This window comes from Pangasianodon hypophthalmus, chromosome 16 (assembly GCF_027358585.1).
Source record: "Pangasianodon hypophthalmus isolate fPanHyp1 chromosome 16, fPanHyp1.pri, whole genome shotgun sequence".
Classification (NCBI taxonomy): domain Eukaryota; kingdom Metazoa; phylum Chordata; class Actinopteri; order Siluriformes; family Pangasiidae; genus Pangasianodon; species Pangasianodon hypophthalmus.
In genome coordinates, this window is record NC_069725.1 from 125,001 (window position 1) to 140,000 (window position 15,000).

A 15,000-nucleotide genomic window follows, 5' to 3' on the forward strand; every position below is an offset into this window, starting at 1 on the left:
ACTTTGTTTGTCCAAAAGCATGATGGAGAAAATCCAGCATACTTCCTCCATCCCACAATGCACTGCAGCAGCTTAGGGTCCCTATGAGTGCAGAGTCAATGAGCCAAGGGAACAGTGAACGAGGGAACAGTGAAAGAGGGCACAGTGAACGAGGGAACAGTGAACGAGGGAACAGTGAACGAGGGAACAGTGAAAGAGGGCACAGTGAAAGAGGGAACAGTGAACGAGGGAACAGTGAACGAGGGAACAGTGAACGAGGGAACAGTGAAAGAGGGCACAGTGAACGAGGGAACAGTGAACGAGGGAACAGTGAACGAGGGAACAGTGAACGAGGGAACAGTGAAAGAGGGCACAGTGAACGAGGGAACAGTGAACGAGGGAACAGTGAAAGAGGGCACAGTGAATGAGGGAACAGTGAACGAGGGAACAGTGAAAAAGGGAACAGTGAAAAAGGGCACAGTGAACGAGGACACAGTGAACGAGGGAACAGTGAACACAGAAATGGAACACAGCCGGTGTCCCTGTGTTTATCAGCTGCACTGATGCAGAATTTGAAGCTCTATTAATCTGATCATGTCCATCACTAAACTCCACCCCTCACTCTCCAGAGACTCCGCCCACTTCACCCGCTACTGTTCTGTGATGGGAAACAGCCACAGCAACTCGAGTGCAGACGGTTCACGGATTCAGATTAGGACCTGTACTGTACCACACTGTGTGTGTGTGTGTGTGTGTGTGTGTGTGTGTGTGTGCACGTGTAACCCAGAGAGTGCACAGTTCTCTTGCTATCTTGTTTTTTTCTCTCTCTCTCTCTCTCTCTCTCTTCCTGTCTCTCTCTCTCTGTCTCTGTTTCTCTGTCTCTCCCTCCCTTTTCCTCCCTTTCCCTCCCTCTGTCTCTCTCTCCCCATCCCTCTCTCTCTGTCTCTCTTGTTTCTTGCTGTTGCCAAATTGACCTTGTGTAAGACAGGATCTCCAATTATAGACCCTACTAACCACACACACATCCACCCTCTGTCTCACTCTCTGCCTGTCTCACTCTCACTCTCTGTCTCTGTCTTTCTCACTTCATTTTATCTTTCTTTACATCTCTCGCTCTGTCTACAGTAAATGGTGAGCCTTAAAGATACACACACACACGCATTTTATCGGAAGCGCTCTGTGACCCATATTCGAAGGAAAACCTCAACGCTCTGAAAATGTCAAAATGGCACTGCAAGTCCTGCTACCGTGTGTGTGTGTGTGTGTGTGTGTGTGTGTGTGTGCGCGCACTCTTTATTGGTCTGAACACTGTGTCCATTTAGCGGAGGAAATCCTGACTGGTGTTTATTTCAGCAAGGACGGTGAAAGAAAAGTTGATTATTTTCCTATAACAGCATGTCCCCAAGAGCTTATTTCTCTTATACAGCAATTTACCAACAATTCCAAATTTTTTATTTATTAGAGAACAACACTACATACTTTTTATCTGTTTATAGTCACAGTTAACAAGTTAGTTTCTGTTGTCACTTACGTTATAGCAGCTATAAACAGTCGTTCCCTCACCAGACTCTCTTTATTCTCTCTCTTCAAGTTAATAAGAGAAAATAAAATCACAGCTTGTTGCGCATGTTACTGAGAAACCGCAAAGAAGCGTAAACTCCTCTGTCCTGAAAATGTCGGAAAACTTACAGTTACAGCTTTACCTCTGACTGTTACAAAGCGCTGACACTGGAGACTCCTTCCATAAGTGTAAAATTGGTGGAGTTGAATAAGATTTGAATCAATTTATAATTCATTGACCACGCCCCCATTTTCATCCATGTACACAAAGCTCCGCCCCTAAAACTTATGGTGGTTTCAACTAGAGTTACCATTAAGGATCGTCATGACATCGCTTTCCACTGCACTCGTTACAACTTCATAAACAGGCAACTTCTCCTCATAATGATCTATGAGGATGTGAAGGGCGTTGGGGGCGTGGCTATAAAATGACTAAAATCAATGACTGGCCAATCTAAATTCAAAGAAGCATTCCAGGAAGGCAGATTTCCAAACTGTTTTTTTTTCACCTACGTAAAAGCTGAGAATGTTACAGCTTGTTCTGAGACAATGGCTTAAACTATTTTTCTTATCAATTCTACATAATATTCTACATTTGTATTAGCAAGAAGTTAAAAATATTGACTAATGCACCTTTACATAAATGTCTCTTTACAGAAAACTTCACCAGATCATTCTTACTCCGTTTATGTGGAGCGTCCGCTGTCCAAGTCCCTGTGAATGAGCTGTTACTATGGAAACGATAACCTATTAGAACGAGTGCATTAATATAAACCTGCGCTACTGTCAGAGCTGCTGTTATAGAAAACTAATCAACACCTTCTGAGCCATGACCCTCTGCTTGGATAAGGAACTGCATGAGTCAGATGTGAACCACGTGTGAGACGAATATAAATGTCAGACTATAAAATAGCTGATGCTGAATTTTAGACAAAACCACACACACACACACACAGACACACACACAGACACACACATGTGAGAATTATGAGTTTATAAATTCCTCTTTCACACATGGCTCTTTTCAAGTCTCATTTTTATACATTTTACATCACGACAAATCAAAACAACGACGAGGATCAGCAAGGAGATCAATAATGACGTTCGCTGCATAGTGCACAGGGGATCAGTGTGCTGTTTGGAACCAAGCCCAGAAAAGGTGACACTGTAAACGCAGCTCTTCGTCCAGAGATTCTCATGAAGACGATTCAGTTTCAGTCGCACAAAAGAACCCAACGAAACACAATCCTCAATGATGACATCATCACCGCTGCCATTGTGTTTGTCTAGCCATCGATCCACTGCATCAACCCGATCCTGTGTGTGTGAGTGTGTGTGAGAGTGTGTGTGAGAGTACACTTGTACCATGTGTCTGTAGGTTTGTGTCTATATCACAATTCCACTGTGTACTTTAGAGCAGGTTTTTACATTCATTTATTTATTTGTTGTTTTTACCTCAGGTTGAGTCACACACACTGAGAACTTGTGAAATTTGAGAACTTGTGAAATTATTTCTCATCTGTTTTGCTCTTACTCTCACATTAAAACTGTTCACCACTAAAACACCAAACTGGCTGTTTTTCACATGGTAGTGGCAGAAAGGGAAGACGCTGCTGTGTGACTGTCACATGATCACACCACCAAGATGGTAGACTTTTGCACGATGCAGGTTTCTGTATGAGGTGTTGTCACGTGTCACTGCTCTGTGTCGTGAACAAGTTACACTGCGGTGTGTCAGAAAGTGTTCATGGTGTTAAAATCAATGAAAACATCAGAGGAATGCAGCACACTGATTTCTATTGTTTTTATGTTTCATTGTGAACAGGAAACTTACAGGAATAACACAAACACAGAGTTTATACATTTCCCCACACATGCATGTGTGAGTGTGTGTGTGTGCAGGTGGACAGGTGTACAGTCCCTAAACAATATTATGTTGCCATGATATCAATATCATGATATCAACAAACAAAAATAACAAACAAAAATAAATAAACAAACAATATCATCCATCCATCTTCCATACCGCTTATCCTACACAGGGTCACGAGGAGCCTGGAGCCTCTCCCAGGGGGGGGGACGCCCTGGACAGGGCACCATCCCACACACACACACACACACACACACACACACACACACACTACGGACAATTCAGAGATGCCAGTCAGCCTACAACACATGTCTTTGGACTGGGGGAGGAAACTGGGGGAACCCAGATGAAACCACCAAGGCATGAGGAGAACACGCAAACTCCACACACACACACACACACACACACACACAGGACAGAGGCGGGAACTGAACCGCCAATCCAGGAGGTGTGAGGCAAACGTGCTAATCACTAAGCCACTGTGCCCCCATCTTATCTTATCTTATCTTATCTTATCTTATCTTATCAGACCTGCTCCAAAAATGCCCCAAAAGTGCAGTCTTTTTCTTCCCACAAGAATCTACATGTGAGTCTGGAATGAACTGCACAAGTGTTTACAACCGTCTGGAGCCCCGCCCACTGCCCCAATGCTCTCGACCCGCACTGCATCCTCGCTTTCTATCACAGTAAATGGAGAATATTTTGAGTTCATTAACATGAAATAAAATCTATCACTGTGAGTTCCACTTAGTGAACATTACACACACACACGAAGTATATAATTATCATTAGTTAAACAGATTTCTTACAGATGTACCAAAAGAGAAAAAAAAGAATGAATATTTTGACCTAAAAAGATTAAACAGCTCAATCAGAATACTCGATCTGTATTTGATTACAACCCTAATAGACAGACAGACAGACAGACAGACAGACAGTAGTGAGCAGCTGTGTATTGTTCATGCTGATACTCAAACCCCAGATAATGACCTAATTAATTATAAAAATTAATTTTATTTTCTTATATCATTTATTTTTAATTTATTTATTAAACAGATTTCAAGCAGAATAACTACAGAAACCAATCAGTCAATAAAGGTCTGGATCAAGTCTCTATAGCAGTGACGGGATTTGAACTCACAACCTTCTGGTCATTAATGTTAGACTCGGACCATGAAGGCTGAGTGTGTTCTTTACCGCACTCGAGTTAATACACACTTAGAGCAAATCAATAAAGGTGCATTAAAAACCTAATTAAAAACAAACAAATAAAGAAACACTGCTTCTGTCAGTAGTGTTGAACCTGTCAGTGCTGGGATGTAAAGTCATAACCTGCTGCTCAGAAAGACAGAATTTTGACCTGCAGTGTGTAGAAATGAGACAGTAATTAAGTTATAGTTCTTACCTGCTGAGTTTGGGTTCTACAGCAGCACGTGAAGAACGAAACCCATCTGTACAGAACAGAAAACATTTCAGTTTCACATGTTTATTACAATAATGAGAAAATCTCAAATCTGCTGTCACCTAAACATAAACTAACCCAAGCTAACACAACTAACCCAAACTAACATAAACTAACCCAAGCTAACACAACTAACCCAAACTAACATAAACTAACCCAAACTAACACAACTAACCCAAACTAACATAAACTAACCCAAGCTAACACAACTAACCCAAACTAACACAACTAACCCAAACTAACATAAACTAACCCAAACTAACACAACTAACCCAAACTAACATAAACTAACCCAAGCTAACACAACTAACCCAAACTAACATAAATTAACCCAAGCTAACACAACTAACCCAAACTAACATAAACTAACCCAAACTAACACAACTAACCCAAACTAACATAAACTAACCCAAACTAACACAACTAACCCAAACTAACATAAACTAACCCAAACTAACACAACTAACCCAAACTAACATAAACTAACCCAAACTAACATAAATTAACCCACGCTAACACAACTAACCCAAACTAACATAAACTAACCCAAGCTAACACAACTAACCCAAACTAACATAAACTAACCCAAACTAACATAAACTAACCCAAACTAACACAACTAACCCAAACCAAAGCCTTGTTTATACATTTGCGTTAACATGTGAGTGTTTGGGTCGTGATGCAGAGAGGAGGATTGTGGGTAAGCGTGACATATAGAAATGCAGATCCAGGCTTTTTTACAGAAATATGGCAGAACATCATCAGGCGACTGCGGATTGGCTGGTGGAGAGACGTGTTCGATTGCGTGCTCGAAAACGTTGTGACATTTCTTCCACAGGTTTATTCAAATTCAGATTAATGTTTTTACATCAGAGTAATAGTGTTCATAATACATCTGAAGTGCAAACAATAAAACGATAAACAATAAATTTTCCTTCATCGCATCCAGAACTTTCCTTCTTCTATAGAGGAGCTCATGCTCTGAAACTGCTTTCTGAAAGTGTCGTCCGTTATAAACCTTAAAACAGCTGGAGAGAGAAACGGATGAAACACGCAGTGTATAAATCTCAGAGTAAACAGATTCAGTGTGTGAGTGTCTCAGTCTGGTGTCTTTAATAAACACGTCTCCTCTGTGATTAAACTCTCACACTGAACAGCGAGTAGAAATGAACACGAGCGAGTTTCCCTGTGCTTCACGCTCGCTTCACACACGGCGACATGATCACGTTACAGTATAACGCATTTATTTACACAAAACTACAGTCATGATAGAGACAATATAAATATTCATATCTAAATTGTGAGTCTTTTTAATGGCTGTAGTTGATTATAATGTCCAGTTTAATCCTGCAGGATCACACACTTTACTTTCTCTTTCTTCTAACACACTCCTAATAAACACACGGTGCAGGTGACATAAAGCACAGCAACGCAATAACAATAAAAACTAAAACTTCAGCCAGCGATGGACAGAACTGTGGATTTAAACACTAATTAAACTGAAGTGTTTGGATATGAGAGCTGATCACACTGCTGAGTACAGACGAGTTACAATTCACTCAGTTTATAATTAATCACACGAGGTTTCTTTGTACAATAAAAAACACTTTACTAAACAACATTATATTCATGTTTCTTCTATTTATTATTCCTGCAGTCAAACTCACTTGTGTTGGATTTTCTTCTCATTGTTTTCTGTAAACTCCAGTGTGGCTCATGAGACAGCGCCTCCTACAGCACACACTCACGTTACGGTATACTAATATATACTCAGACACGCGCTCGCAGACGCGCGCTCGCAGACGCGCTCGCAGACGCGCTCGCAGACACGCGCTCGCAGACACGCGCTCGCAGACGCGCTCGCAGACGCGCTCGCAGACACGCGCTCGCAGACGCGCTCGCAGACGCGCGCTCGCAGACGCGCTCGCAGACGCGCTCGCAGACGCGCTCGCAGACACGCGCTCGCAGACACGCTCGCAGACACGCGCTCGCAGACACGCGCTCGCAGACACGCTCGCAGACACGCGCTCGCAGACACGCGCTCGCAGATGCTAGGGGTGGGCGATATGGCAAAAATATCATATCAGGATTTTTCTCAGGCAGAATCACGATCCACGATCTTATCTTGATTCTTTTTTGTGTTGGTTTTTAAGACTATTTTGCAAGTTACTGAGCAGTACAGCCAAACTTATTTCCCTATATAGCCCTATAGCCCTACAACGTAACAAAACCTAAAAGAAAAAAGAACCACATACCATTTAGGCCAAAGAACCTTTTCAAACAAATTTTAATCAAGTGGGCAAATCTGCAAAGAACATTCGACAACAATTCTGACATGGTTTAGACTTGACTTCAATTAAAATCACACTTTTGCTTTTGCGTAAATCTGATCCCAAAATGAACACTGGTTTTGAAAAATCTAATGTTGGTAAGAAGTGTAACAGTGAGGTAGTGTATTAGACACAACCTCAGAACATCGGTCTATTCAGGTAGCATGAAAAGTAGAATTAACAGAAACAGAAAAACAAGACATCAATGAGGCAAAGCTAGTTTCTTGGCTTATTCAAAAAAGGCTAAATAAAAATGTAAAATCTTGTAATCTAATCTAAGTATTAACATTCAACAATAAATTTAAATTGGTCTAGACTTCAAGTAGAATCAGAGACTTTAGCATAATTCCCAAAATAAACATTGTGCTTTTACCTTTTGAAACCAACACTATAAAATTTATTCTACGACATAAAATACATCAGTAACACCCCACTCGTGATTTTTTTAAGCTTTTATGTGTCTTGAAAAAGGCGGTTGCTAACAAGTGGCTAAACAGGACTACAGAGGTTGTTAGGTGTATCGCTGATACACACTCGCTGATACACACTCGCTGATACACACTCGCAGACACGCACTCGCTGATACACACTCGCAGACACGCACTCGCTGATACACACTCGCAGACACGCACTCGCTGATACACACACAGACACACACTCGCTGATACACACTCGCTGATACACACTCGCAGACACGCACTCGCTGATACACACTCGCAGACACGCACTCGCTGATACACACACAGACACGCACTCGCTGATACACACACAGACACGCACTCGCTGATACGCACTCACAGACACGCACTCGCTGATACGCATTCACAGACACGCACTCGCTGATACACACACAGACACACACTCGCTGATACACACAGACACGCACTCGCTGATACGCACTCACAGACACACACTCGCTGATACGCACACAGACACGCACTCGCTGATACGCACTCACAGACACGCACTCGCTGATACGCACTCACAGACACGCACTCGCTGATACGCACTCACAGACACGCACTCGCTGATACACACACAGACACACACTCGCTGATACACACAGACACGCACTCGCTGATACACACTCGCAGACACGCACTCGCAGACACGCACTCGCAGACACGCACTCGCAGACACGCACTCGCAGACACGCACTCGCTGATACGCACTCGCAGACACGCACTCGCAGACACGCACTCGCTGATACACACTCACAGACACGCACTCGCTGATACACACTCGCAGACACGCACTCGCTGACACACACTCGCAGACACGCACTCGCTGATACACACTCACAGACACGCACTCGCTGACACACACTCGCAGACACGCACTCGCTGACACGCACTCGCAGACACGCACTCGCAGACACGCACTCGCAGACACGCACTCGCTGATACGCACTCGCAGACACGCACTCGCAGATACACACTCACAGACACGCACTCGCTGACACGCACTCGCTGATACGCACTCGCAGACACGCACTCGCAGATACACACTCACAGACACGCACTCGCTGATACGCACTCGCTGATACGCACACACAGACACGCACTCACAGACACGCACTCGCTGACACGCACTCGCTGACACGCACTCACAGACACGCACTCGCTGACACGCACTCGCAGACACGCACTCGCTGATACACACACAGACACACACTCGCTGATACACACAGACACGCACTCGCTGATACGCACTCACAGACACGCACTCGCTGATACGCACACAGACACGCACTCGCTGATACACACACAGACACGCACTCGCTGATACACACACAGACACGCACTCGCTGATACACACAGACACGCACTCGCTGATACACACAGACACGCACTCGCTGATACACACTCGCAGACACGCACTCGCAGACACGCACTCGCAGACACGCACTCGCAGACACGCACTCGCTGATACGCACTCACAGACACGCACTCGCTGATACGCACTCACAGACACGCACTCGCTGACACACATTCGCAGACACGCACTCGCTGATACGCACTCGCTGATACGCACTCACAGACACGCACTCGCAGACACGCACTCGCAGACACGCACTCGCAGACACGCACTCACAGACACGCACTCGCAGACACGCACTCGCAGACACGCACTCGCGGACACGCACTCGCAGACACGCACTCGCTGATACGCACTCACAGACACGCACTCACAGACACGCACTCACAGACACGCACTCACAGACACGCACTCACAGACACGCACTCACTGATACGCACTCACAGACACGCACTCACTGATACGCACTCGCTGATACACACACAGACACGCACTCGCAGACACGCACTCGCTGATACACACACAGACACGCACTCACAGACACGCACTCGCTGATACACACTCACAGACACGCACTCACAGACACGCACTCGCTGATACACACACAGACACGCACTCGCTGATACACACACAGACACGCACTCGCTGATACACACACAGACACGCACTCGCAGACACGCACTCGCAGACACGCACTCACTGATACGCACTCGCTGATACACACACAGACACGCACTCGCAGACACGCACTCGCAGACACGCACTCGCAGACACGCACTCGCTGACACGCACTCGCAGACACGCACAGACACGCACTCGCTGATACGCACACAGACACGCACTCGCTGATACGCACTCGCTGACACGCACTCACAGACACGCACTCACAGACACGCACTCGCTGACACGCACTCGCTGACACGCACTCGCAGACACGCACAGACACGCACTCGCTGATACGCACACAGACACGCACTCGCTGATACGCACTCGCTGACACGCACTCGCTGACACGCACTCACAGACACGCACTCGCTGACACGCACTCGCTGACACGCACTCGCAGACACGCACTCGCTGACACGCACTCGCTGACACGCACTCGCAGACACGCACTCGCAGACACGCACTCGCTGACACGCACTCACAGACACGCACTCGCTGATACACACACAGACACACACTCGCTGATACACACACAGACACACACTCGCTGATACGCACTCGCTGATACACACTCGCAGACACGCACTCGCTGATACACACACAGACACACACTCACAGACACGCACTCGCTGATACACACACAGACACACACTCGCTGATACACACACAGACACACACTCGCTGATACACACACAGACACACACTCGCAGACACGCACTCGCTGATACGCACTCACAGACACACACTCGCTGATACACACACAGACACACAATCGCTGATACGCACTCGCTGATACACACTCAGACACGCACTCGCTGATACGCACTCGCTGATACACACACAGACACGCACTCGCTGATACACACTCACAGACACGCACTCGCTGATACGCACTCGCAGACACGCACTCGCTGATACACACTCGCTGATACACACTCACAGACACGCACTCGCTGATACACACTCACAGACACGCACTCGCTGATACACACTCACAGACACGCACTCGCTGAAACAACGGACTTTGTCACAAAGCAGCTTTACAGAAATAAATATTTTCAGGATATAACCCGTAAATTTATTCATTTATCCCTAATGAGTGAGTCAGAGGTGACGGTGGTGAGGAAAAACTTCCTGAGATGATATGAGGAAGAAACCTTGAGAGGAACCAGACTCAGAAGGAACCATCCTCATCTGAGTGACACCTGATAGTGCGATTATAAATAAATCCCTTCTGTAACTGTGTGCTACATGGACAAATAGTGCAGCTGTGTAACCAGGAAACTCATCACAGTTCACATGAAGTCTGTCTTGTAGAACTTATCCACTGTTCAGTGATGGAGACCTGAGTGCAAATCTGTTCGTGGCAACTGCAGCCCCAACGCTATCATAGCAGTTGTAGTCCTGAGCCATCACAGTGCAACTGCCCATAAGAATTGTGGTCCAAAGCCATCTTCGTGGTTTCTAAGTGGAACCAGCCACATTAATCTCAGCGAGTGATTTCCAAGTGATTAAAAACAAAACTCCAACCAGAAGTAGAGCATCAGGATGGATCACTCACACACACAGGTACACACTCGCAAATACACACTCGCAAATACACATTCGCAGATACGCACTCGCAGGTACGCACTCGCAGGTACGCACTCGCAGGTACGCACTCACGGTTAAACACTCACGGTTAAACACTCACGGTTAAACACTTGCAAATACTCGCAGTTACGCCCTCACAGGTACACACTCACATTAATACTCTTTATACACGACTCAGTAGATTACTCATTAATATAAATAATACAGTATGACACACTCACACACTCGCACACACTCCTAACGCATCCTATGCTTCATAGACCACAAACACAGAGCTGTCACATGATGACACACACACACACACATCACACTCTGATTAAAATGGTCTGATTTTCATAATTATATTACATCATTCACATTACACACACTGTTTCACCAACCATCTGTGTGTGTGTGTGTGTGTGTGTGTGTGTGTGTGCGCTTTATATCCGTCACTGTACACACAATAAATTAATTACGTTAATAACTCTAAACACTGGAGTGAAAGTAGAAAATGTGTTATATAAATATTAATAAACATGTAAAAATATATTAAATATCAATATAAATATATTCTTTTAATAACATTTACTGTACAGATAAAGATGTGGGAATGTCCTCAGAGGAACGTATTAAAGCACCTACTCTATATTCATTAATAATAACAACAACAACAATAATAATAATAATAATAATAACACGACGTTTACAGTTCAGGGTTTTGCTTAAGTTTAACAGAGTTCTGGGACTGAAACCCACAACCTCCTGGTGCCGGACACACACTTTTACTCACTGAATGTTCTCTGTAAAAGTTTGTAAAAGTGAATTTAATCATCAGAAATAAAATGAGCCGTTTGCTTCCTGACTCTTCAGTCTGTAATATTCCTGCATGTGTAGAGTTATAATAAAAATAATTCTATTTATTATCAGATCTGCTCACTAGACCAATAAGATTTTAATTTAGTTGTGCTCTATGTCAAGTTACACTATAAACACACACACACACACACACACACACACACAGCAACTCTACATCAGTGTGTTCTAGCAGGTTGTAAAGTGTGTTTAATAAACGTGGCTTCATGTTTATGTTAAAGCGGATATGTAAAGTTTTACAGTAACATGTTTCAGAATAAAAGTCTGAAATAAAAGGTGTGTGTGTGTGTGTGTGTGTGTGTGTGTGTGTGTGTGTCCTCACAGGTAAACAGCACTCCTTATCATTTCATTTCATTATTATTATTATTATTATTATTATTATTATTAAAGATGTGTTAAATCGTCACTGGTTCTTTAAGAGGTACGGGTTCTTAGGGTCCTACAACTTTTAAAGGTTCTAGAAATGTGTTATGTTTCTCAGTGTAAGTTCACACACACACACACACACACACACACGTCTGAGGGTCAGATAATCAGATAATAATCAGATGAGTAACACAACTCACAATAAATACAGTGTGTGTTTAAAAGTGTGTTTTTATATTTTATAAAATAAACAACATAAACACAAGTATGTCTTTTAGTTTTTTACTTCGGCATTAATTGTGTTTAGTGTTTGTTTATTTTTATGAAAATAGAAATGAGTCGAATTAGAAAATTTATTCACTTTTACAGTGTGCAATAAAAATAAAAACACTGTTAAACCGCAATTTTAGGAATTATAAAAGTCATATAAAAGTTTTATATCGCTTCATTCACACACACACACACACACACACACACGCAACCTGCTGCATCTGCGTTATGCGACGTCACATCTGCATTATAAACATACATAAATAACCACACACACTTCTCTAAATGCACAAAACTGAGTGTGTGTGTGTGTGTGTGTGTGTGTGTGTGTGTGTGTGTAAAGGAAGCAGAGCGCTGTGTTAGAGCTGTAAAAGAGAAACAAAACTCTTTTCGCATCAAACACACACACACACACACACACACACACACACGGAAACGCGCGCGCACTTTTCTTACTTTACACAGAGCGATGTCGGTTCTTCTCCTTCTTTAAGATAAAGTTTTCGCGTTTTCCTCCAAGGTGTCTTTTTAAAATCCGCTCATAGCAACATCCACACACACACACACACTCTCTCTCTCTCTCTCACACACACACACACACACACACACACACACACTTCCACAGTGAGAGAGACAGACAGGCAGAGAGGGTGAGTAAGTCCCGCCTCCTGTTACAGACTAAAATAGAACTGGAAGGCGGGTCCGACCCAAAATAGACACACACACACACACACACACACACACACACACACGCTACATTGTTCTGCTGCATGTAACTCTTTTTATTTGTGCTGTGTAAACCCCAGCTCATGTAGAGTTACAGACTGCGCATGCGCACATTATCTTTAACTCAGTTTATTTAAAACTCCGTTTCAGAAGTTTAGCGCAGTTACAGAGAGCAAGAACATGATGGAGTTTTACACAGCAGCTCAGTAGCGCCGTCATCCGGACACACACACACACACACACACACACACACACACACACACACACACCGTCAAGTAAATAAATAAACAGAAAAAAAGATAGATAGATAGATAGATAGATAGATAGATAGATAGATAATATGTGCATTAATACAGAATAAGTAAGTTTGCAGGTCTTATCTGACTGATCATTATCGGTTTGTAAACGTAAATGTTGACTTCTCTTCTCATGCTAAGGTAAAGTTTGGTGTTCCGCAAGGCTCTGTTTTAGGCCCACTGCTCTTTTCTCTATATATGCTACCTCTGGGCAAAATTATCCGTAAACATGGTATTAGCTTCCACTGTTACGCTGATGACACACAGTTGTATGTTTCAGCAAAGCCAGATGACACACACCAGCTTAATAAAGTTGAGGAATGTGTAAAAGACATTAGAAACTGGATGTTTATTAACTTTCTCTTATTTAATTCTGACAAGACAGAAGTACTTGTACTAGGACCACATGCAGCTAGAAGTAAGCTTTCTGATTACATAATAACTCTGGGTGGCCTTTCTGTTTCATCATGTGCAGCAGTAAAAGACCTTGGAGTGATTATCGACTCTAGTCTTTCTTTGGAAGTTTATTATTATAAGATAATATCACTAGCATCACTTTCTTTCATCTCAGAAATATTGCTAAGATAAGAAATATATTGTCACTACACAATGCAGAAAAACCAGTTCATGCTTTTGTTACCTCTAGGTTGGATTATTGTAATGCCTTACTGTCTGGATGTTCCAGTAGGAGCATAAACAAGCTCCAGTTAGTCCAGAATGCAGCAGCGAGAGTCCTTACTAGAACCAGAAGATATGACCACATGCGGGCTACAGCTGGGGGTAGAGCTTTCTCTTACAAAGCTCCACAGTTATGGAACAGCCTTCCACTTAGTGTTCGGGGCTCAGACACAGTCTCAGTGTTTAAGTCGAGGCTGAAAACATATTTGTTTAGTGAAGCCTTTAGTGAATAGTTTTCTGAGGTAAAGGAGAAGATCTGGAGGGTTTCACAGGCATAGAGTGTTGTGGTGAACTGGGATGTTTGGATGCTGTCGCCCCCCCACTCTCACACGTTCACTCAGGTGTGTTGACGGTGGAGTGGCTGCTGCTTTATATCCCAGGACTCCCTCATGTCTGTGTTAGCTTCTGGCTCTCCCTTTTAGTTATGCTGTCATAGCTAGTCTTGCCGGAGTCCCTGCTTGCTCTCTGCACACAAAGTACATCGTGCTTAACCATTAGAGGACAAAAGCTCACCTAACAATCTCTGTCTGT

The 15,000-nt window shown here is 43.8% G+C and overlaps 1 protein-coding gene across 3 annotated transcripts in view; it reads right to left on the reverse strand.

Moving 5' to 3' along the window:
• hdac7a (histone deacetylase 7a) overlaps positions 1-15,000 on the reverse strand; it is a 67,970-nt gene that overhangs the window by 35,133 nt on the left and 17,837 nt on the right. For 2 of the 3 annotated variants that reach the window (XM_034311766.2, XM_053240638.1), the window contains one exon: positions 4,815-4,860. The gene's annotated coding sequence lies outside the window, so the exon portion shown is untranslated. Of the gene's footprint in view, positions 1-4,814; positions 4,861-13,225; positions 13,485-15,000 lie in introns of those variants that run through there. The other variant, XM_034311765.2, reaches the window with a different exon arrangement.